This window comes from Gopherus flavomarginatus, chromosome 3, assembly GCF_025201925.1.
Source record: "Gopherus flavomarginatus isolate rGopFla2 chromosome 3, rGopFla2.mat.asm, whole genome shotgun sequence".
Lineage (NCBI taxonomy): Eukaryota > Metazoa > Chordata > Testudines > Testudinidae > Gopherus > Gopherus flavomarginatus.
The window spans coordinates 25,810,187-25,836,432 of record NC_066619.1 but is presented as its reverse complement, the minus strand read 5'-3'; the positions used below and the strand labels follow the sequence as shown (position 1 = coordinate 25,836,432).

Below are 26,246 nucleotides of genomic sequence, written 5' to 3'. Positions count from 1 at the left end.
AGATGAGGTTCCAGGAGATATTGGACCTATGTAAAGACTTCAAGGCATAACCTCATATGACAGTGAGAAACTGCCTAAAACTTCTAGGTCACGTCATCTTGCACATACATGACTCCCTATGCCAGACTTCACCTCAGAGTCATGCAGAGGTGGTTGAAGTCTGTCTAGTCTCCCTCTCATCATCCACTGGACATGCTAACTCATGTGCCTGCAAATGTTTAGCCATCTGTGGCTGGGTGGATGGCCCCTGTCAATGTATGCAGCAGGGTTCCTGTTGCCCCAGTCCTCTTCTCCATGATCCTACTCTCAGATGCTTTTCCCCCCACCCCCAGCTGGAGAGCTAATTTAGGAGACTTTCAGACTCAGGGTCTCTGATCAGCTCAGGACTCTCTCTTTCTCTCTCTCTCTCCACATCAGTGTTTGAGAATGTCAAGCAATCTACCTGGATCATCAAGTTTATTTCTTCCCTACATTAAAGGTTGTTCTGTGCAAGTGCTCACCAACAACACTGCTGTCATGTTTTATCTAAACAAGCAGAGGTGCCAGGTCAGAGCTCCTCCATCAAGAAGCAATGAACTTGTGGGCTTTCTGCATCCAAAACCAGAACTACTCTCAAAGCATCTCACCCCCCCCAGTCACCAGAACTGTCTAGTAGACCATCTCAGCCGAGTGTTCAGCAGAGAGCAGGAATGATCCCTCAGACCTGACATAGCAAAGTCCATTCTTCAGATTGGGGGAGTGCCAGAAGTGGACCTATTTGCCAACAAAACAGGAAGTGTCATCAGTTCAGTTCAACTGCAGGTCACAGCCAGATGCCTTCCTACTTCTTTTGGAGAGGGAAACTTCTATACACTTTTCCTCCCATACCCACTGTGCTGAGAGTTTTGTTCAACCTCAGACAGGATCACACTATGCTAATTTTGATAGCACCAGCCTGACCTCATCAGTTTCAGTTCTTGGACCTGTTGAGTCTTTCAGTTTGACATAGTTTTCCAGGACCACAGCCAGATTCTGCATCTCAACCCCTCAGTCTACATGTGGGGGAGTCCAGTCACTGAGCAGACTTTTTTCCCTTGGAGTTCAGAATGTTCTTTTAAATGTCTGAAATCTCTCCACCAGTTATACTACCTCAAGAAATGGAAGATGTTTTCTGTATGGTCCCAGCAGAAAGATATTTCTCCTTCCTGGGCTCCTATTTAGTTTATTCTGGATTACCTGCATCACCTCATGGGAAAAGGACTCTGTCAGTTCCCAGAGCGTTCAAATGGCAGCTATCTCTGCATTCCATCCTCTGGTAGAGGGAGGATTTGTTCTTGTTTTATTTTCCAGCTCTATGATTGTAGTCAACTGTGCAAAGATGTGGTGGAATCTCAGCAGCCTCAGAGTTTTAGTGTGCTCTACCAGAACACAAGCAACGTTGGCTGCTTTCTTAGGTCATGTTCCCATCAGTGACTGCAACTTGGTCTTCTCTTCATACCATCACCACTCATTTTGTGCTCTCTCAGGCCTCAAGAGATGATGCTAGACTTGGGAGAGTAGTGCTGCAGTCTTTGTTTAGGTAGCCTCTGATATTCACTCCATCTGGAACTGCTTTGTGAGTCACCTAAATTGGAATGGACATGTGCAACACATCTCTAAGAACAACAGTTACCAAACAGATGTGACTAATTTTTTTTTTATTCCAGTGGCTTTGTGTAGATGTTGAATGAGAGAATTCCTCTTACTGACTTTCCCCAGGTCAGGACTCTAGAGCTGGAACATCAGTTGCCTATCATTCTCCTCTAAGCGTGGTCTGGAGGAAGGATTTGAGCCACCTCATTGCATTCCCACTAACCCCAGCAATGTCTCACAGGCAGTGGTGGATTAGCCGCTGGGCTGAATGAGCCCCAGCCAATTGGGGAGGGGGACCAGAAAATTGGGCACCCTGATCCCTGACCCTGCTCTGCTTGCCAGCCTGGTGCTCCTCCCGGTCTGGCCCTGGGCCCCACAAAACCTCAGTCTGCCTCAGCTCACAGGCCAGATAGCAGTATTTCATGTTAAAAGGTATCAGGTGCTGCAGAGTGATCAACAGAACTAAGTATATGAATGTTTGCCCCTTGTCCATCTGTGTGACAAGAGCCGCCTTTGTTCCAAATCCCAGCCTGAAGACAATTGGGAAGGGTCAAGGATGTTTGCAGTGGATATGTTTAGTTGACACTAGCTGTTGCTCTTTATCTTGATCAACTTGCTCAGAAGAGATTAAGATGAGACAATGGGTGGTATTAGGTGAGTAGGCTACATCAGGCAATGGCTTGCTGATTATTGCATGTTTTATGTTGGGTGAATGAAGAGCTTGTACCAAATTTGCAGGGCACAGTTTGGATTCTCTCAAAATTTCTGTATGCTCTTAAGTATGCAAGGGCAAAATTTGAAGGATGATGTTGTGGTGTTGGACCTGTGTCGGATATTCACATCCTTCCTTCTGGAAAGGTCTCCCATGATGTGGATGGGTGATACTGTGAAATAACCTGATAGTACTACCCACTGATAAAGGTTGGGTTCTGGAATATATTAGTGAAATCTGAATTGATAGATTGAGTCATAGTCTAGAACTCTACTGATATGATCGGGTGGCTTCTAGGAAAAAGGAAAGAAAGAAACTCATTGCTTCTGTCTCTTTGGTTTATGAGAAGATTTGGTTTTAATAGTTTTTTGTATGTAATGTTGTTGTTGCAAAGTTGCGTACTGAAATGCTGAGATGAAGCTTGCTCATGCCATGTTAATCCAGTGCCCTTGTGCATATACGCTATGATTGTCTTATTCAACATAGGAAGTCTGTGATGGAGCCAGAAATAGAATTCAACTCTCCTAGCTTTCAGACAAGTACCTTAACCACAAGAAAACATCTTACAGATGTGTCATTCACGGTCCATCCTGTGCTTTGACTGAGGCAGGGGTCCCAATAGGTACTGTAACAAAGTTCCTCCTCTATCTTGGTGGGCCCTGCGCTTACTGGTGGATTTGTTCACCTCAGAGATTCACCATGTGGGTCAGGGAACAGCCCAGAGACCTTCTCTGGTAGAACCCACAGTCCAGGTCAATTCCTCCTGTATCTGATTAGGAGTTGAGAGATTTGGGGGGAACCCAGACCCACCCTCTACTCCGGGTTCCAGCCCAGGGCCCTGTGGATTGCAGCTGTCTATAGTGCCTCCTGGAACAGCTGCATGACAGCTGCAACTCCCTGGGCTACTTCCATTATAAGCCACTGAAAATAAGAGTTTTTAAGAGAATGTGTTAGGCAACTTTAACTATAGGTGTTGCTTCTAGAAACACATATAATTAGCTGTCTCAGATCACTTCTTTACTTTGTGTCTCACCTTTTTGCTCAAGGTAAAAGGGGAATCTGAACCAAATTTCAGCAACTAATTAATGTGTGTGGAATGATCTCCAGTGTATAATTTGTGTTTGTATGTTGGGGTTTTAGGAAATTTGGGAAAAATTGAATAGTGGGAAAACCTGACTTCTGTCCCCCACTTCCCAATGCACATTTGCTGCTGCCTGAATAGTAACGTGATGATATTGGCGATAATCAGCTGCTCCTCCCTCACTCCCTTGAGTTTGTTCATATACATTGGTAGAATCACTGTTGCCTAGGTTGTAATGGCAACGGCTGCCTTTGATAAATGATTTACCTCAGACTAGCATAACACTTTTACAAAGAAAGGTCCTGGGAAGAGCAGTAACAAAATCAGACTAGGTTTTGACAAAGTCCTGTGCACCTTTGGGTTTGTTACTTAAAGTTATTTTGTAACTTTCAAGGGTTACATGAAAATAAGATACAATATATCTGAAAAAGAGCTGTAATTTTATTTATAGGCTTGTTACAAATTGGTGGGCCTGTGCTTTTATGATTATTTACCTTTTATTAAAAAAAAGAAGGTAATTCTAGAGGTCTCAACTCTTTTGTTACACAGCTAAAAATTATTTAGAAAAGTACAATTTAATTTGCATTTAAAAACAAATTGTTTTGAATACAGTTTAATTTGATCAATATACTGATCAACATGTCACTGAGTGGTGAGACCATCACATAGCAATAAAATATGTTGGAGATAACAAATGTGTTACTGTTTTGTTTAAGTAGCACATGTTAAATATTTTTCTATTAAAAACTAAGAAAATTCACAAACAAAACCTTCATTTAATGTTAATAAAGGTTGCTCTCCTCAGTAAACTAAACCATAAAAAATAAGGAAATACAAAGTTAATTATTCCCAAGCTAAGATATATCAGATGAATGTTGCCCATACATGATCTCATTATTTTTATTTTTTACACAGGACCACTGGTTCCTTCAGTGCACAGAAGCTACTCTGGGGGTGAATCAGTGTTATGTACTAAGGAGGCTGTTGTCTGTATCACCCCTTCCTCATTTGTTGCAGAAGTTGGAAGGCTTGTACTATTTGAAGTACCAAGGATGGGTGGATGTAGGCCCACCCAAAACTAAAGGCTCTGTCCCTCAATTAAAGGGGAGGAACCACTGATGCATGCAGGAGAAAGGGTGAGGTCAGAAGTAAAGAAACAGAGAACTGGAAGGGGACATCAAGCAGAGAACCCTGGACAGCACCCAGTGCTTCCAAGGCATCCAAGGGAGGCAGTGGACTCCTCCCAGAGGACCTTTGTCTAGAGGCATGACTGAACAAGGGACTAGAAATAGGCCCTACAGTCAGAGTGCTCCCCATCCAGTTTCCTCCTCTTGGTGTGATGAATGGCCATTGTGGTGAGCACCAGAAGAAGGCTGACGAGGAGGTCTTGCAACTTTATGGGGCCACAGTATGTGTGTGGATCAGGAGGTGCAGAGTGAAGTACAGCCAGAACCTCTGTAGGAGATTCTGGAGGAGCTGGAAGAGGGGCTCCAATCTGATGCACTGTAGGTAGATGTGCACCAGGATCAGCCTCTCACCACAGAAAGGGCCGGTGTTGGAGGAATTCATGAACCATGCTAGACACACACCCATGCTTGTGGCTCCATGTATGAGCAGCCAACTAATATTTCTGGTGGGCCCTGGGACCAGAGTGGAGTACAAACTGTCCCACCAAGGATCCTCACCATCCTCACGTTACAGCAAGGCCCACCACTTGGTGTCAGGATGGGACACAAGGACAAGGAAGTGGATGGTATGAAGCATGAGTGTATACAGATGTTCTCTGGGAATGCTTTGGAGGCAGATCAACCTGGAAGGTGTGAAGTGAATGAGGCAGGTGATGTAGGAAGAGAAAGGATGATCTCCTGGTTAATACAGTTGAATGCTGCCTTGGAGAACTGGATTCTATCCCTGCCTTTGCACAGAGTTTCTGGGTGATGCTGGGCTAATCTCTTAAAGCAAACTTCACTTCTGCCTATAATTAAATCCTGTACATAACACACATGCCCAGGGGGAAAAATTAAAGTTGTTTGCGCAATGTTCATTCTGATATTTTCAGGATCTTGCAACTCTTTTTAAACCTTAACTTTGCATTTCCTAATGTTCCATGGTTTAGTTTGATGAGAGCAACCTTAAGTAATGTTAAATAAAGTTTTGTTTGTGAATTTTCTTTTGCTATAGAAAAGAATAGAGAACTATGTGCAGAAAAGAAACCTCAGACTCATAGACTTTAGGGTCAGAAGGGACCAATATGATCATCTAGTCTGACCTCCTGCACAAAGCAGGCCACAGAACCCTACCCATCCACTTCTATAACAAACCCCTAACCTATGTCCGAGTTATTGAAGTCCTCAAATTGTGGTTTGAAGACCTCAAGCTGCAGAGAATCCACCAGCAAGTGACCCATGCCCCACGCTGCAGAGGAAGGCGAAAAACCTCCAGGGCCCCTGCCAATCTGCCCTGGAGGAAAATTCCTTCCCGACCCCTGCATATTTATCATCAAAGAGCAATTTTAAAAAAAAAATATAAAATTAATTGTTACAGTTTCAGTCGTCTTAGGTGGGTGGTCATTATTAGCTGGCTTTGTACACTCACCATATACATAGAATATGATCTCCAACTGGAGAGCTTTGAGGCAGTGTGAAAGTAAAATAATCTTCTGAAAATCCTGCATTTAATAACCACCTCATGATATAGAAATGTAAATTAACACTTTCATCCCTAATTACTGTCAAAAGCTTTGTCCTTCTGGGATTGGATTTTTGTTTGATGGAAACATTTCAGAAGCTAGAAAAGTTCAGTTTGGCCAGTATACCAATTCTTGATTCTTGGGAGTAATTTCAGACATCTTTTTGTGTCATTGAGTTTTCTAGTACTCCTTGGTTTTAGACAGACTGGATGAATGTATTGCTTATAATTTACAAAATGCCACTGATAAACATGGTACATTACAGAAAAGAAGACAAGCTCCCTGTTCCAAGCTGTTTACAATCTTATTCACATAGATAACGTTTAAAGAAATGGCAACAGATCTGAGTGGGGAAAAGGAAGCCACTATAATTTGCCGTTTAGCTTCATAGGCCTTCAGATATTCATTGCTTCAGTAATACTCGTTTCACATATTGCTTCCTTTTTTTCATTAAAGTATAACTTAGAAGTATATGATCATTTCAAATCTGAGAGTGAATTGTAAAATCATTAGCCAAGGGTGTTATTTGCAATCTGTTTTGCAAAATGTTTCTGCTAGTAAAAGCCAACGAAACACCATAGAACTGGTTTTACACTCTGCCAGTTTATTCCAAGAAATGTATTTGGGCTGCTGAATCTTGTTTTCAGCCATTCTTCCTGCAAAGCACCTGTGGTGGGTGGAGGCTTCTTTTTAATTTTCTTTCTGTGTCTTCATCTTCTTTCAGTTGACTAACGCTCAAATAAGTAGGCAGGCCCTTTTTACATTTGAACATTAAAGCAGCTGAAAGGTTCATAGGCATAAAATAATTTTAGGGCCCCCTTCTTGGCAAGCATGCTTTTAACATTCATTAGATGCAGGATGGTCCCCTTTTCACCTAGTGTCATGCCGATTTCTTAGGAGGCATTATGCATCTTATAAATGGCTCATATGCTTGCCATTAACATAAGTGTACTGTGGGTGCCAAGCAACAAGTGAGCTTGAGAATGTTACATGTGCCATCTTATCTCTAGAAAATTTCTCCTCTGAATTAACAGGGTATGCCGCCTAATTTTTAATGTCACATTTTGACAGACGTTTCAAAAACTTGGGGTGAAATTCTGCCTCACTGAGCTCAGTGGAGTCTGGATTTCACCCTCGTTGTCTAAGCAGTTCCTAATTCTCGTGTTCCCGGGGAACACTGGCTTTAGAATGATGAAGTCCACATGGGGTATCAAAATCTAACAGAAAAGCATGAATTGCAAGCTGAAGAGATCAAGACTGTGATAAGTTAAAACTTTGTAGTTGGGAATCATTCCTCATTAACTACCATCCCTGACAACACAACATGGTATTCCTAATTCAGCACATATCCGCTATTAGACACAACACTACATACTCTAAAACATCAGCTAATACAGATAAAGCTTTCTGGATCAGCTGTCATGCATTCTCTGGCTATTTCTGTGGGCGCACACTTCATATTCACTCTCCAAAATATACTGATCACATTTCACATGTACTGTAGCTCTAGTTGTTGTTTACAATAAGTTATTCCCCCTCTAGGGGCATCAAAACAGACCTGTGTGGAACTATTCACACTCAAAAGTGTAAGCAGCAGTTTTGGGGTGTTCTGCTGATTTCACTAGAAATAAGGTTGCTCCATAGCAGAGGGCACTACATGAGACCTAAGGCTTATGGATCAATGGAAGATTTCTTGTCCCCCACACCAGTGGTTCTCAAACTGGGGTTTGCAAAATGTTACAGGGGTTCTCGGGGCGGGGGGGGGGGCATGGGGAGGAATTCCCTAATGGCAGACAGAGCTGTTCCTAGAGACCCTGGGCAGCGTGGGGCCAGCAGCCCAGAGTCCCTGGACTTCCAAGAGCTAAGCAGATCTGTCACACTGAGATTTAAACTTCAAGACTCCTTATGGCAGTGGGTCTCAAACTTTTTTACTGGTGACCCCTTTCACACTGCAAGCCTCTGAGTGCGATCCCCCCAACAAATTAAACACGCTTTCTAATATATGTAACACCATTATAAATGATGGAGGCAAGTGGGGTTTGGTGTGGAGATTGACAGCTTGTGGACCACCCTCCCATGTAATGATCTTATGACTCCCTGAAGGGTCCCAATCCCCAGTTTGAGAACACCTGCCTTATAGGAAATGGAAAGGGAGGTGGATAGTTTTTGCTGTTTTAAAATTAAATAGGCCGCTTGAATTGTTTTTTAAATTATTATGAACAAGTTTAAGCTTTGTTGTAACGTGAGTTGTTTGCCTGGACTGCTCAAGATCTGAATGATTGTGTAGGAGGAACTCTTTGAGTTGGCTTCTTAAATACCTTCATGCTGTTTCACATCTGATACTCCTTGATGAAACATAGGAGCCTTGTCTTATAATAGGCTTATTCAAAGCGATACAAGCTACAAAAGTGAGATCTTGGAAGTGTTGCCATTTTCATAATGTAATAAATATACTGTAATGATAAATAAGAGTGTGTAATAAGCATGTCATAAAAACAAATTTTATATTTCCAAGATCACTGTTTTATAATTTATACTCAGGTACAGGAGAAAATCCCTGGAAATACTCATTTTTAGGAAGGGGTTTGCGAGACTTGACAGTTTAGTGAAAGGGGTTCACAGGTTGTTAAAGTTTGGGAACCACTGTCTCACACACACTTCTGTTAGCCATGCATCACTAGATTCTAATATTTTGGATGGCTATTAGGGTCACTTGGTTTTATAATCAGCCAGCAGCCTGCTCTGGGTTTCCTGGAATGGAGCTATATAGTGGAGTACACTGCCACTGTTATAATGTAGCCTCAATAAACAGAGAAGATGAATATACAGCTATTTGCTCATCTTAAATCGCAACTAGGGTTGTTATTACAAGTTAAATGCATATCTAGCATTTTGACTAATCCTTGTTACTGCCAAGAAAACACCTTAACCTGGATTACTACATGAGCAGCGGGGAGGAACATCAAAGTGAAAAATGAAGTGAACCTGTAGGATTCAGTCAGCAAGAAGTTACACTACTGTTATGAAAACAGAACATAGAGAAATTTAATAGAGAAATGGGATATCAAAATCTAACAGAAGAGCATGAATTGCAAGCTGTCAGGTAATCGGTGATGGTGTTTTCAGCGTTTATGAGACAATCTATATGGATTGAGCAGTAATAAAATAGTAGAAAAGAGCTACTTGAACAATTTCCCAAATGAACTAGCAACTCCAGTACAGAAGGGATACACAAGGCCCTCTGTTTCACTTTAGCGCCACATAAGCTTGTAGGGCCAAATACTGGTCATGCTGAAGTCATGTGGCAAACCTCCCATTGATTTCAATGAGACCAAGGCTTGGCGATTAACATGGGTCTTGAGGTAAAGCTTAAGTAATGTATTAGACCTTGTCTCTCTACACTATAGTGAATTTCAACCTTGAGGTAGTATATTAACGACAGTAGCTATTATTCAGTGCCTGAAGACATTTCTGTTTCTGTAAAAATCCTCTTCTTGGCTATAGCTACAGCCCTTAGCATAAATTATTTGGTATGTCATTGATCATATTTCTACTTCCCAGAATATTGTTGCATTTCTGAATACAGCTCCTAATACGGTCTGTCATTTTAAATCTCTAGTTGAAGATTAAAACACTTTATATCTTCAAAGAGATTTTTTAAAAAATAACCAAACTGTGAACTCACCAGGGCAGGAATCATGTCTTCCATGTTTAGTGACTGGCACATTGGGTAAACTACTGTAAATACATGCATAATAGCTAAGTGCTTAAATCTGGGCAGAGTGGGGACATATTGGAGGTTCTCACTGATTTTCATTTTTAATCTATAAGATTAGAAAATAGCATTATGTAAATGATTTTTATGGTGGGCCATCCCAAAATGTTGACATCACATGTGGCTGTGGATGCCGTAGCAACTGCAGCTGTGTTGTCAAGGAAACAGCCTTGTGCTCAGCAGGCAAAACCAATGAGGATTAAGCATTGCTATATTCTAGCTAAGCCTCTGTGACCTTATCAGAGAGCAACAAGATCTGTCTGTTCTTTACTGTGCAGGTGTCCATTTAGTAGGGAGGGAGATATGCACAGATATACTCTTACAATGTACCTGATTTAAATGTCAGACCTGGACTATTCAAACAATGAATGCATTTTCTAGTTAAATGGATTAAAGGGCTCAGTTTTTTGTAAGTAACTTTTGTTTTTTAAATGCTATTATGTTACCATTATGGACGAAACCAGAGAGAAGTGAAACGTGCAGGACCCTGTACAATGGACTTTATTTAGAACTTTGGTATGTAAGTGAAATGTTTTTCTGGGATAATTTTTTATATAAGACAACTCAGACAAGTAAGTGTGTCATTGCACAAAATAATATTAATCTGATAGTTTGCATGGCAAGAAACAATGCTGATAGGCAGAAAATGATATGCAGTAGAGTTGATTATCACTGTGTTTTAGTATGGTACCCTTTTCATTCTTAAGAGTTAATTAGAACAGACACAATACTGAAGTAAGTTTGTCTAGCAACATATGTATATGTTCAATTCAGTATTTACAGATCTATATTTCTAATAAGAAGAATTAAAATACAAGTAGAACCAATGGGGAGAGGGGAAAAATGCTGAATGTTTTTTTTTCTGCAAGATGGGTGAGGTAGAAGAAGGGGAAAGTTTGGATAAAGTGCCACCAACACTTCAGTATTGTCTCACTTTCTCTTCACAGTGTTTTATTTTTGCTTCTAAGGCACAATAAAAAGCTCCTTTTTGGTTGAAGTTTCAGAATGCTGAAATACTATGCAGTGCTATTTTTGACAATTGCAGAAAATTTAAAATCAAAATTCTGGTTTTACAAATCGATTTCTAAGGCAGTTACCATCATCATAGATAACATTTCAGATCAAAAGCTTGGGGAAACAAACCAAACCAAAGGTGAAAGTGGTTGGGAGATTTTAGGCCACTCCAGTGACTAAGGAGCAGTGCCTCCAAAAGGACATCATTGTCCCTAATCTCTTTAAAATGTAGAGATGTTAAGCTTCAAGAGGTGACAACCTATGTAATGCTGAACCTTTTAAGTCATCTGAGTATCGCAGCTGTTGAACTCCATAAATCTGTGGATTAAGTCCTTGAGAAAAGTCCAGTATGATCTGAGTATACTTAGAAGCACAGATGCTCTGATGTTCCAAATGAATGGGTCAAGAAATGTGACATCCTTTCCTTATTTCCTTTAGCCAGTTTTATTTTCTATTTTTAAATTTTTTCTTATTTTCAAATCACTCTCGTATCAGCCATGTGATTTATACAGAATTAAGAGGGTAGAGTAATGTAATTAATGCCCATCCACATGGGTTTATGGAAAAAAGATCCTGACAAAATAACTTGGTATCTTTTTTTATGAGGTAAAGGTAACAGTGCTGATGTAACATATGTAGGCTTCTGTAAGGCTGTTATGGTACTGCATCACATTTTGATTTTGTTTAAAAACTAGAACAATATAAACTTAACATGACACATTAAATGGATTAAAAGATGGCTCATTGATAGGTCTCAAAATGTAATTATAAACAGGGAATAATCATGCAGCAGGTGTATTTCCAGTGAGATTCCACAATGATCAGTTCTTGGCCCTATTCTATTTAACATTTTTATTGATGACCTGGAAGAATACGTAAAATCATCACTGATAGTTTTCAGATGACGCACAAATTGGGGGAGTGACAAATAGTGAAAAGGACAGGTCACTGCTACCAAGTGATTCAGAAAGCTTGCACCCAGCATACCGACCTAACAATATGCATTTGAATATGTATATATCGAGGAACAAAGAATATAGGTCATGCATACAGCAGAGTGACTCAAAGAAATTTGGAGTTCACGGTGGATACTCTGTTCAGGGCCGGCTCTACAGTTTTCACCGCCCCAAGCAGCGCGCTGAATTGCCACCGCGGGGCGGCGGGGGCAGTCTGTGTGCCCTTAGGGCGGCAGGTGCGTTTCCACAGCGGCGGCAATTCAGTGGCAGCTTCTGTTCCCCGGACAGCTAAACATAGAAGCTGTTGCCGAATTGCCCTCACTGCAGAAACGTGCCTGCCACCCTAATGGTGCATGGACTGCCCCCGCAGCCTGGGGTGGCAATTCAGCACGCTGCTTGGGGGCAAAACAACAGGGACTGCCGGCCCTTGCAGAATGCAGTCCCAAGCACCAGCTTGGAATGCTGGTGCCTGGAGCCAGCCCTGACTCTGTTGAACATGACCTCCCATGTGATTCTGCAGCCAAAAGGCTAATGTGATCCTTGGATGCATGAACAGGTGAATTTTGAATAGGAATTTTACTTCTGTATTTGGCACTGGTGCAAATACTGCTGAATATTGTGTCCAGTTGTGGTGTGCTCAGAAAGAGCCACAAGAATGACTGAAGGATTAGAAAACATACCTTTATAGTGAAAGACTCAAAGAGCTCACTCTATTTAGCTTAACACAGAGAATGTTAAGGGGTGACTTGATTTACAGTTTACAAGGACCTACATGAGAAACAAATGGGCTCTTCAATCTAGCAGGGAAAGGTATAACATGATCCAATGGCTGAAAGATGAAGCTAAACATTCAGACTGAGAATAAGTTGTACATTTTTAACAGTGAGAGTAATTAACTATTGGAACAACTTACAAAGGGTTGTGATGGATTATCCATCATTGCAATTTGTAAATGAAGCTTATATATTTTTCTTAAAAGATATGCAGTAGGAATAATTTTAAGGAAGTTCTATGGCCTGTATTATACAGGAGGTCCAACTAGAAGAGCACCATGGTCCCTTCTGGCCTTGGAATCTCTGATTTCATCCTCTCTTGCTGCTATTAGTTCCCACCGCCTTTGGTTGTTTTAGAAGTAGTGCTAAGACAGCCGGATGGATTTTTCTACCTTTTTTTAATCTTTCCTCCTCATATCTTTCTCTCTTCCTACTTTTCTGTATAAATATTTTTGTATCTGTATATATATATTCTCTGTATCCTTTTTTTTTTAATCCAGCAGTTTTGTCTTTCTTTAAGCAGTCTTGATTCAATAAGCAACTTGATTTGGATTTTATTTTGAATGTGAAGCTCACTAGTACGTATGAGCTTGCTCAAGCAATGAATTCTTTGAGAGGGGAGGTTAAATAGTATTTCATCTTTTCCCAAATAGCTTTTATGGCTATAGTTCACAATTACAAATGTCTTATCAAGGACACTTAATTTAGTGAGTCAAAATCAGAGTTGAGACTAATTAGGCCTGATCTGCCTACCTATATGCCAATGTAAGTCAGGAGTAGTCAGCGGAAGTAAAGTGCTGTAAAAACAGTGCAAGTGGAATCAGAATTGGACCCTAAATGAGCCTGATTTCCCATCCCCTTCCCCCCCCCCCACAGTTTTTCACCGCGTGTAGACATTTACACAACTTCTGTATTAAAACAGAATGGTAGTGTTTTGAATACTGTTTGAACAGGTATTAATGACTATACGAGATGCAAGTCAATGAACAACCAGGCCCTGTGTATTAGTGTGACTTAAATGGTGAGAGGCCAGCATCTAAGAGAAGCCTGTAGCTTGAAAAGCAACTAGCAGGACAGTGTACAAGAATGTGCAAGTTAAAGTAGGCTTCTACCTAGTTACGGCGGTGTCTTCTTCTAATTCTTTCTCATATAAATTACATCAATTTAGATTTCCTTATACTCACTTCCATGTATCGTGACTAGATAGCAACTGTGGAAAAAATCAGGATGGGGGAGGGGGTAATAAGTGCCTGTATAAGACAAAGCCTTGAATATCTGGACTGTCCCTATAAAATTGGGACATCTGGTCACCCTACTTCTATGTCAGTACGTAGTTTATTAAGGGTCTCTAAGCAAAAGGGCATCTCACAACACTTCACCTGAATTTGCACCCATTTCAGTTCTATTTGCATAGATTCATAAGCAAAACTGTGCTCCAAATGTTTGGCTTTGCAAATTAACTTTAGAGTTGTATTTTGGTTTACCTGTTTCTCATTTTGGTAACTAAACTTCGCTTTGTGAACCAGGAATGAGCTTTGTGACAAATAGACTCCACAGGTTTCTGTGTCTTCTCTAGCCACAAGACTTGGAATTTTTGGTGACTAGAACCGTATCAATCTTTATAGGCTGTCATTTATTTATGTAGAACCATAAGTGCACATATTGTGGTTTTTTTTTTAAATTATATAACAATGTGGTCACTAATCTATTTTATATGGAAGGCAGATACACAGTGATGTGCAGAAGTAGAAAACACTAAAAGTGCTGTTAGCCAAAAGCCTCCGTTTTCTGCAAATTACACAAAACATTTCATTCTTCTGTCATGAAACACATGGATATTTAGTTTACTTTGAATTTTGAAAAGTGTATTTACATCTAAGCTTTTCATACTCTTTAGCATCCTCTTCTGTATATATTTTATGCTTATTTGACCCTTTAATGTTGTTAATATTAATTATTTTTTAAACATAGTATGGTGGGTTGAGTTTATTTTTAAAAAGGTGGAAAACAGTCTGTGCATATGTAGCTTTTTTATATAATTTGCAAATCTATCCTTGATTTACTCACTAATTTAAATATATTAGCTGTGATACCAGAAGCTAATCTTGCAATTACAAGGCTGTATCAAAATATTAGAGAGCCCAGCTCCTTCCTAAATTCAAATGGTTTAGCAGAAGCAGTAAATAATCAAATGTTAAGCTTATTTTACTATAAAACCTTCTGTGGCTTAATTGGTAATTTAAATTATCACTCACCCTTCTGGAAACAGCTGCCTTGAACTATTTGTTTATGAGCCTTATTCTCTCTTAAAAATCAAATCAAACTGTGACTTGCAGCTGCTGCTACATATGCAAGGTTCTTAGAGTAGACTGTGTGCCCATGTCAACTTGGCTGAGAAGTTAAAGGGCTGCTTGTCTTTCTGGCAAAGAGAACCTTGAACAACCTGACCGACTGTAGCTGAAAAATTCTTACCCAAACTCTCTACTCCCCAGTTATTACAGTCCTCCAAAGCAAAGGTTCTCAACCCTTTTCTTTCTGAGAGCCCCTGACATGCTATTAAAAACTGCATGGCCCACCTGTGCCACAGCAACTGTTTTTCTTTCAGGGCTCCCTGTCGCATGGGGCCCTAGGCACTTGCCCTGTTTGCTACGTCCTAACGCCAGCCCTGCTGAAGCCAATAGGTTTCAGCATATCATGCATGAAAATTAACACACTCTCTGCTTTAAAAAAAAAAAACCAAAACCAATGTGTCCAAATAGCATGAGATGAAACAATTTTTTTTTGTATGATCTCTAGCTTATTTTGGCAGACCCCCTGAAACCTGGTGTGGGGAGGGGTTGAGAACTGCAGCTCTAAATAAAACAGTAACAGAACATTCTGCTTGAGGCTCAGCATTATGCTTTTCTGACCTCACCTGTATAATACTGAGAGACCTCAGTTGTCAGCAGGCAGGATTGAAACTGGGACCTCTGGGGCTTAGTGCATGAGCCAAAAGCCAACTGGTTATTACCTAAGGCTGTAGAGCAGACTCATTTTTCTCTCTCTTTAAGTGGTCTTGATGCTACTAGATGGGACAGAACACTGCACCCAGAAGGTGTGTGGGTTACACACTTGCTTGTAAGGCTTCACTTCAGTAGCTAGGCCCATTCCCCTCCCCTGTCACTGGCAGATCAGTTTTGCCCATCCATTTTCTTCCTCCCCACCACAGTTCTCTTTGCTTTATTTCTAATCAGTCACATCTGCCACCCTCTTCTTTGGCAATTCAGTAACTGCTGTGCCCTCAGGCTGTTCAGCCTCATAGCCTTTAAGGTCAGAAGGGAACATTATGATCATTAGTCTGACCTCCTGCATATTGAAGGCCACACAACCTCACCCACCCCTGAAATAGACTCCTAACCTCTGGCTGAGTTACTGAAGTCCTCAAATCATAGTTTAAAGATTTCAAGTTATAGAGAATTCACCATTTACACTAGTTTAAACCTGCAAGTGACTCGTGCCCCATGCTGCAGAGGAAGCCCCTGCCCCACCCCCACCCCCAAAAAAACCCACCAATGCAGGATCTCTGCCAATCTGACTCAGCCTGCCTCCAGCCTCTGCAGTTCTGCTGGTCTAAAAGGCAAGAAACCTGACACTTGCCCAGGTATAACTTTTCCCAGGCTTCTTGGCATTGGGACTTTTCCCATCCTGCATCTGGCTGTAAACAACAAGGGTGTTTATTTCAGGACTGAGATGATTTGCACAGTAACACATGGAAGCTTGTCCGACACCTACCAGCTCAGGCCCTCGCTTTTATAAAATCTAATTTTCAAATATTTAAAGGTGGTGTTTAAAGGAACCTCATTACACAATGAAAAATTAACTCTCGTCAGACATCATGCCCTTTTCTCAGAAAGCAGCTTATTGATGAAAACACTCTCCATGTAACCGTGGTGGTTTTTTTTAAGCATGTACATATTCCATATTCACATACTAAAAGGGTACCTACATGGCATTTGTTGGACTAGGGGCAGTTACTCGAGTTGTATATTATCCTAATTTTGGTAATAAATACAGTTTTTTTTATTATTGTTTAAAGATCCCTGCATATAGATTGGATTTGAAGCTGATGTAAAACTTTCTTCTAAACCTTTGGGAGGGTACAGACATATCCTGCTAAACGTTAATTTGGTTGACATTCTGGAAAGTGACCAGTGTTTTAAAGGTTTTAAATAAGTAGCACTAGTCAGCTCACAGTCCATGAAAAATGACATGCTGTCAATTAAGAGAGCACTGACAGTTCAGATCTTATTCTGACCTCACTTACACCAGTATAACTCCAGTGACTTCAGCAGCATTTCTCCTGGTTTACATTGGTGTAAGTGAGAGGAGACTCCGGTCCTGTTATCTAGGTCTCTAGAGAACCCCAAAGCTGTAGTCCCATACAGAACTACAGAGAGCCCTTAACTTGAATTACACTGCTGGAAAAACTATGGTACTGTACTCTATTTAATACTGAATTTAGGGCCCTAGCATCCATGTTCTGTGCGTAGTTTAAAGGCCTCCTCACCATGTTAGCAAGCCTGCCTGCAAAGATGTTCTTCCTTCTCTTTGTTAGGTGGATCCCATCTCTTCCTAGCAGTCCTTTCTGGAACAACATCCCATGGTCAAAGAATCTAAGGCCCTCTTTCCTGCGTAACCATGCCTTTACCTCCACAATTCAATGGTCCCTACCTCGGCCTTTTCCTTGAACAGGGAGAATGGACAAGATCACGACTTGCGCCTCAAACTCCTTTATCCTTCTTCCCAGAGCCACATAGTCTGCAGCGACCTGATCAAGGTCATTCTTGGCAGCATCATTCGTGCCCATGTGGAGAAGTAAGAAGATAGGTAGCGGTCTGAGGGCTTGATCAGTCTCAGCAGATACTCTGTCACATCCTGAATTCTAGCCCCAGGCAAGCAGCACACCTCTTGTGTTTCCTACTCTGGACGGCAGATGGATGACTCTGTCCCCTCCTGAGAACAGTGGTTGTGGAACCCCCATCCCTAGGACAATGCATCCCATGCCTTCCGGTTGATGGGGTCTCCTTCTGATCCCTTCCATTAGATAACCCTTCCAAACCATTCTCCACCATAGTACTTGTGCAGAGAGCCTGAAAATGGTTTCTTACCTCTATCTGCATTGGGGGTATGTAAGTTCTCCTCTTTCTTCTTCTGGAGGTCACATATTGCCAATTTTCTTCTCTGTTCTGCACTGTGCACTCTGATTCTTCATCATGCTGTGCCTGCAGTACCAAACGCTGACTTCTAGCCAGAAAGTCAGCATTTTCTCTGATGAAACACAGTACCAATGTGGACACCAGAACAAATGGATATAAACTAGCCATCAGGAAGTTTAGACTTGAAATTAGACAAAGGTTTCTAACCATCAGAGGAGTGAAGTTCTGTAATAGCCTTCCAAGGGGAGCAGTGGAGGTAAAAGACATATCTGGCTTTAAGACTAAGCTTGATAAGTTTATGGAAGGGATGGATATGATGGGATAGCCTAATTTTGGCAACTAATTGATCTTTAGCTATTAGCAGTAAATATGCCCAATAGCCTGGGATGGGACACTAGATAGGGTGGGATCCGAGTTACTACAGAGAATTCTTTCCTGGGTATCTGGCTGGTGAGTCTTGCCCACATGCTCAGGGTTTAGCTGATCGCTATATTTGGGGTCGGGAAGGAATTTTCCTCCAGGGCAGATTGGCAGAGGCCCTGGGAGAGGTTTCGCTTTCCTCTGCAGCGTGAGGCACAGGTCACTTGCTGGAGGATTCTCTGCACCTTGAAGTCTTTAAACCATAAGATGAGGACTTCAATAGCTCAGACATAGGTCAGGGGTTTGTTACAGGAGTGGGTGGGTGAGATTCTATGGCCTGCATTGTGCAGCCAGTCAGACTAGGAGATCATAATGGTCCCTTTTGTCCTTAAAGTCTATGGGTCTCTAGTCCTTTAACCTTCTCCTGCAATATGGAGATCAGCCTGCACTTTTGACAGATGAAGTCACTTCTATCCTCTGAGAGAAAGACAAACATGGTACACCCTGTGCAGATCACAGCAGCCGATTGCTCACTATCCATAATGTCTTCCTTTTAAGAGCCTCTTAAGGTATTGTATTTACTGCTCACACAAGCCTGAAAGGCAAAAAAGTAAAGCTCTGTAGGAACTCCCCCAAGGCAAACTCCCTCTGTTTGCCTGTCTTCTGTTCCCAGCTCACTTGGTAGGTAACTGGCTGCTTTTTTTATAAGGCTGTTGGCTCAAAGTCTCTCCAATCAACCACTGAAGTCCCACCTGGAACAAATCACTCCCATTCACACTTTTCAAACAACCAACCACATGGTCAAACAGTCCCTGCAACTAGCTCCAGTCAAACAAATGGTCACAGCAGACAGATACGTGGATATTCACCCCAGCAGATCACAAGACAGCCCCCATATGATGTCATGTGATGGTGATTTTAGGAAAGCAGTCAGTCATATTTTATAAATTATTAACCAAACATGGATTACAAGATTAAGTTTTTTAATCTGGAACAGATATACAATACTATTCCGAGATGCAAATTATGGCACATGACAACTCTGGTGCCCTAGTAGATGACTTTACTGGCTTTGTAATAGTTGCTAAATGCAAAATTCGTGGTCCATTAAAGGAAGCAAAATCTTCCATCAATGTACAGTGATTTATTCGTGTGACTCCCAGTAAAGTTGCAGACAGCTAAATATACTTCATCACATTGATAGCAGAATAGACAGCACATCCCACAGGTACTGTAGGATCTTTCAAGAATATCTGCTGAGGTTTTTTTTTTGTTGTTGTTCTCCATATAAATATTTCTAGGTGCATCCTAGGCAAGAGGAAACACCAGAGTGTATGCTCTTCTGATTTAAAAAAAAATTGCAGGCAGACTTGACTATTTTGAATATGAATCTTTAAATGGAATGCCAATTAATTTATATATGCACCACTTTCATTTGTAAACACTATATCTTACTATGCGTGGAGTGCCCTCAGAGCTCCTGTATAACTTTCCTCTTTTGTGGACTATGGGAGACATTTTCTCACCTCCTTAAATCTAACTCTTTTGAAAGTTAATGATTGGTACTGGTGTCTATAGTATGAATCAGCCCCTTGGAGGCCAGCCTGCAATGTCTTTCTGTCAGTATGATATAAGTTGCATACTGCTGTATCCTGAAGATACTGCTGATGACAAACATGCTTATAGGTGCTGAAACTAAGGGTGCTGCTACACCCTCTGGCTTGAAGTGGTTCCCATCACATACAGGGTGTACAGTTTGGTTCAGTGGCTGTCCCACACTTCCACCTCCCAGCCCTAACCTTGCAGTGGAGAGCCCTTGGGAGGCAGGGATTCACCCAGAAATCATTCCAGCACCTTTGGGTAACCAACCATCAGCTTTATCAGCAAACAGCCTCGATGCCTGTCCAGAATCAGTCCCTCAGTCACTGTTCAGGATCTTTCCTTCCTGCTGGGCTCTGGCTGATCCTTGTGTGCAGTGCCATGTATTCAGGCTGCTTCTTGGGCCTGTTCCCCACCCCTGAGCTCAGATTCTTGGCCTATTACATCCCTGCAGCAGCAGCCACTACTGCACACACCCTCTCCCATACCCCACTGAGCTCTTTTCCTTTTCCAGCTGCAAGACAGCTGGCAGCAGGAGCTAGGGGTGGGATTTCCTGCCTGCTTGTTAGCCAAGCAGAGCTCTGTGAGGGCATTTTCTCCTTCATAGCACAGCTGCTCATCAACGGATGGGGCTCCCCAAAGGGAATTGCTATGCTGAATCAGAACAGTGGTCTATCTAGCCCAATATTCTGTCTCTGATGTTGGCATGACCCAGATGCTTCAGGAGGAAGTAAAAGAAATCCCATATGGGCATTTATGAATACGCTGTCCATAGGGGTATTGTCATCCTAAATTGTGCCAGTAATCCTTTTATGCTCAATCATCATTTCTCTTTGAGCCCATCTAATTTGGCTCTTAATCTTAGATATTCTACTGGATACCTCACACAAGATTTAAGCTGTTTGGGCCAGTTCCTCAGCTGGTGTAAATCAGCATAGTTCAGTTTAAGTCAATGGAGATATTTTGGTTTGCAGCAGCTGAGGATCTGATACAGATACAAAACACCTCATCTCTTGACTTGCCTTCCTAGGACTTTCACAAGTCACATCTGACCCAGCCCATATAACCAGACATACTCTTAGGGAGACCATATGTCCCGATTTTATAGGGACAGTCCCAATTTTGGGGTCTTTTTCTTATATAGACTCCTATTACCCCTCCCACCCCCTGTCCCGATTTTTCACACTTGCTCTCTGGTCACCCTACATACTCTGAACCTGATCTTCCGTCTCTGTATCAAGATACAGGACACTACAACCCCGCCACTGTCTTGAGGAGACCATCCCCTCATTAAGGCAGTGGTCAGAAACCTTGCAGTGCCCAGGCAACAAGAATAGAACAGTGATCCTGATTTGACCACACTGATCTCCTTGGTTTTCTGACTTCCTGTGGTAACTGAAGAGAGAGGGGTGGAAAACTGAGCGTCAGAGGCAGAAAACAAAGATTGACAGATAGGATGAAACAACAAAATTCCTCAAAGCCTATGCTAAGGCTGTATTACAGGCCAAGAAAAAACTTTTCTGTCAGCCTTCACTGAAGGTCCGAAATCCTACCCCAACGAGCTACCTAGGGTGGTAAATTCCTTCATCAATCCTCAGTGCCTACAACCTGTGTCAGACCCAAGCACCAAGTGCTGTAAAGAACTATCATCTTTCTTTGCTGAAAAGTTTAGGAAAATCTGAGAAGCCTCCTCAAACAGCAAGGATCTGCTCCACCTGCTCCCACCAATCAACAGCCTACATGCATTTCCATTAGTCAGGACACTCACTCATCAAGAAATTTTAGACACCTAACAGGAGTCCCAGCCCAGGACTTGTGAATCCGATCCATGCTGTTCCTGGCCTGTGAAGAGAGTCATGAACAACAGATACCACTCTAGACCAAAACAGCCAACATCCTCATTCAGAGAAGGAATCCTTCCTTAAAAACCACACAATAGTCTGAAGAAACCCACCTTGGATATTTCAGTCCTAGTCAATTAATGCCTGGTGTCAAACCTCCCAATCCCGAGCAAGTTTAGAGAGAGGCTACCAAAAGGCTAACTACATGCGCATCTAACTGAGCCCAAGATGCTAGACCTGGCACAGTCTGGATTCAAGCCAGGACACAGAACAGAAACTGCTTTAGTAGCACTGATGATTTGTCAATGGATGAAGAACGGATATCCATTCTCATCCTCCTGGACCCCTCTGCAGTTTCTGGCAGTTAAACATGAGATACTGCAGTCTTGCCTGAGAAAGGTGTCAGGAGTCCGGGGTAATGTGATAAAAAGGTTTAAGTCCTTGCTGGAGGAATGCACCCAAAGAGTAGTGATGGGAAACTGCACCTACACTGCTAGACACTTGTCTGTTCCATCTCCCATGCTTTTCAATATCTTCATGCAAACTCTATATAAACTGGTCAGATGACATGGACTGAATTGCCAGCAATATGCAGCTCTACTTGTCCTTCACCACATACTATCAAGATTGCCCAGTGCTTGGATGATATCCACTCATGGATGAAGAACAGCTGGCTGAAGTGGAACTCAAACAAAACAGAGGTGATGCTGGTGGACAGGGGAAAATATTCTGAGGGGTTTGCAGCCACGGTGCAGTCTCCTTTGAATGAAGATTCACCCACACAAGATTCCATAGTCTAGGAGTATTCTTGAATTCCTCAAGAGTACTGTTGCTGATGAGTAATTTTTTTTGTTTACCATCTCCAGTGAGCTAGGGGACTCCATCCCACCCTGGTAGATGAAGACCTGGCCTCAGGTATTCATGTCCATGGCAGGTTGGACTAGGTCCATAGGCTTCCTGCTGGAGGCCTTGTGGCCCTGCATCATCCTGCCCCAGAATAGAGCAGAGATAAGTCTTCCAGACAGCCTAGAGTGGCTGCAGAGGAGTGATCAATAAGGGGCCAGAAGGGCCAGACAAAAGGCCAGCAGCAGAGCAAAGCCTTCAGTTGCTGTGTGGAGCTTGACGAGGGAGGGCTGGGTGCCTGGCTGTCTAAAGGAACAGCAGGCCACGCATAGCTCACTGCAGAGAGCTCACCAGGCAGAACAGGGAAGGGTGGCAAAGACAAGGTGTCTGGCTGGCTGGATAGAGCAGCAGCAACACCATGAAAAGGTCAGTGCGGGCAGGCTGAGCCTAAGGGACTGAGCCCAGACCTAGCCAGATCAGGCGAGACCAGCTCTGCTGGTCTGGTTGCAGTCTGAGCGCAGGGAGGGCTGCTGAAAAGGACACCAGCTGAGGGTACCTAGATAGGCCCTGGCTGCATGGTTGAAGAAGGCAGTGCCTTGGGGAAGAAACCTTGGAGCTACGGCCCCATACTAGGGCTGAAAAAGAACTTGGACTTGAAGGGGTGACTGTGTACGTGACTTGGCCGGAGGGCTGAGTCACTGAAGACCTGCCAAGAGAACCATCAGCTTGTGGGGGTGCTCGCAAGTGGCAGATGCAACCCCAGTATAAGAACTAACACCAAAAGCAGGCTCACATCTAACCGAGAGAAAGGGGGCCATCCATGACAGGTGGGTGTCCCCCTCCCCCCAAAAAAGAACTGTGATTACAGGTATATCAGCCAGAGAAAAGGGGGTATGCACGAGAGGTGCATGCTACCCCATGACAATGCTTTCATCACCTCTCAGCGGCACTAATGCAATCTGATAAACTCTAACTAGTACCGATTGCTGCAGCATATCTGCTCAGTAACACAGGCTACCATGAGCACATCACACTTTCCCTCCCCTCTTAACATTGGCTTCCCATCAAATTTTGAATCAAATTGGAGGCCTTAGTCCTGATCTTCAAACTGCTCCATGGTCTGGAGCCAGGCTGTCTAAAAGACTGTCTAAAGCTCCAAGACAAAGACAGTGGTTGACCACTTCGCTCATCTGGCATAATGGAACTCTCAACAAGAAGGGTAAAGCTTGTTCATGCAGGAGGTGGAACCATCTCCAGGGGTGGTCCAAGATTGGAATAAACTCCCCTAGGAACTAAGGGCCATCAAAAACCTCACCACTTTCCGCTCCAAACACAAGGCACATTTGTCATGGTATTTTTTCCCAATCTGAACCTTAGAGTCCAAAAGTTGGGGTACCAGCATGAATTCCCCTAAGCTTAATTAGGAACTTCGATCTGATACACTGCTACCACCCAAAAATATATAGTGTTTTGAGGCACTCCGGTGCCCCCAAAAACCTTCCCTGCAGACCCCAAGACCCAAATTCCTTGAGTCTTACAACACAGGGGAATAAACCATTTCCCTCCCCTTCTCTTCCCCTCCAGGTGTTCCCTCCCTGGGCTCCTGGAGAGAGAGACAGATTCAAGCTCCGTGAATCTAAAACAAAGGGATTCCACCCTTCTCCCCCCCTGTTAAGTACAGACTCAATTTCCTTGAGCCTTAACAAGGGGAGAAAATTGGTCTTAAAAGCAAAACTTTTAATAAAAAGAAAGTAAAAAAGTTCTCTCTGCAATTTAAATGGTAAAAGTTACAGGGTCTGTCAGCTTATAGAAACTGGAGAAAAAGCCTCCTCCAGCAGAAATACAATTTAAAATACTTCCAGCCAAATACACATTAGAACTCTACCAGCCAGATACACATTTGCAAATAAAGAAAACCAATTAAAAAGACTAAACCACCTTTCTACTTGCACTTACTACTTGAATAGAAAATTAGAGCCTGTAGTGCATCCAGTCACTCTCAGATCCCAGAGAAAACAAAGCAAAACTCAAAAACACAAACAAAGGCTTCCCTCCACCGAAATTTTAAAGTATCTTGTCTCCTGATTGGTCCTCTGGTCAGGTGTTGTTTGTTAACCCTTTACAGGTGAAAGAGACATTAACCCTTAGCTATTTGTTTATGACAACATTTCTTTGGCCTCCTCTTCTCAAATGTAAATACATAGCAATAGGTTTATTTATTAATAATAAAAACAAAATCTACCCAAACAAGACACTCCATTGCAGACACTTCTCCCTCAAGGAAGAGGATGAGAGAACAAACAGCAAGTGACAGCTGTGTAGTTGTCTGACAGACCCTGGTCATTGCCCCGATCAAACCTGGGATCTCTGGGCTAGTGTGCAAGAGCCACTACTGCACAAGCTAAAAGTATATGGCTTGTTAGCCAAGGCTGTAGAGCAAACTCATTAATCTTTTTTTTTCTTTTTGATCTCGATGCCACTAGATGGGACAGAACACCACACCTGGGAGGTGTGTGAGCTACATAATCACATTGCTTAATATACTACTGGAAGGCACTCAGATATGATGGTGCTAAAACCCTGTATAGAATAGATTTTTGATCTTGAGTAAAGCTGATTCTGCTCCAGACTTTGCATGCTACTTTGGTAAACTTGCAGAGCTTTTAAGCTATCTAAATCTGATTGGTTTGTCTGATTGTCTGTTAGAGATTAAAAATGAACATTGTGCTATAGACAATTCTTGCTCACTGTGGTCTGGTGTGTTTGTGACCCATTTGGGGGGAAATCAGTCAGCCACACTGAGCTCTTGTTTTAGCCTTCTACTCAGGCCGTCTTATTCATATCTGCCACATAAACACAACAAATATGGAAAAGTTACAAAAGTGATAGTCCTGACCCTGACTAATACTGCAGGGTCCCCTATCCTCCAGGAGCTGAAAGGTCTCAGCCCTTCCTTTGTCTCAGAAGGACTACAGGACCTACCTCCCCTCTCAGACTTCTGCAACTGCTCAGGAAAGTGTTTGTTTCTTCTGCCCCCTCGGGAATCCGAGCTAATCATTAGCTGCTTCTCAGCTAGATCATCTGGTTCCCCAACATCTACCTACTGGGCTTCTCCTTAGGCCAAGGCTTTCTGCAGCCTGGTCTGTGCAGGCTCTTAAAGGGGCAGACCACCCTACTCCACTCACCTTGTAGAATAAGTATCAGAGGGGTAGCTGCGTTAGTCTGGATCTGTAAAAAGTGACAAAGAATCCTGTGGCACCTTGTAGACTAACAGATGCATTGGAGCATAAGCTTTCATGGGTGAAAATTATGCTCTAATACATCTGTTAGTCTCTAAGGTGCCACAGCACATCGTTGTCGCTTCTGGTAGAATAAAGCTTTCAAACTCTGTAGGTTATGGACTGTGGAGCTTGGCATGCTTGCAGACCATATATGCTTCCTACAAGGTCCTCAGTCATCATATGGTAGTTATACTTACAGCTGGTTGGAAATTTTTTCAGAGCATTTTTTAATTTTGGAGGATATAGGTGATGTCAAAAATGCCAGTTAGTCAAAACCAAGCTGCATCAGGTAAAGCATGGAACTCAGCCTGTGTCCCTCATATCTTGGACAAATGCCCTAGCCTGTGGCCTATTAGCTACTCTGGGCACTTTGCCCCAGTAAAACTTTGAAAGGTCTTGGTTTCATCCCACTGCTGAACAAAACCAAATATCAAAACCCCTAAACTTTTCATGAAATGGAATTTTTGTTTTCTAGCCAGTTATGATATCTATGGAATAGAAATTTAACAAAATTCT

General features: G+C 42.4%; 2 protein-coding genes across 9 annotated transcripts in view; both read left to right on the top strand.

The window, feature by feature from the left end:
• Nucleotides 1-26,246, top strand: part of AGXT2 (alanine--glyoxylate aminotransferase 2) — a 346,088-nt gene that overhangs the window by 42,795 nt on the left and 277,047 nt on the right. The gene's annotated exons all lie outside the window — the stretch shown is intronic.
• Nucleotides 10,159-26,246, top strand: part of PRLR (prolactin receptor) — a 257,127-nt gene continuing 241,039 nt past the window's right edge. For 7 of the 8 annotated variants that reach the window (XM_050943782.1, XM_050943779.1, XM_050943781.1 and 4 more), the window contains exon 1: nucleotides 10,159-10,384. The gene's annotated coding sequence lies outside the window, so the exon portion shown is untranslated. The remainder of the gene's footprint in view (nucleotides 10,385-26,246) is intronic. The other variant, XM_050943780.1, reaches the window with a different exon arrangement.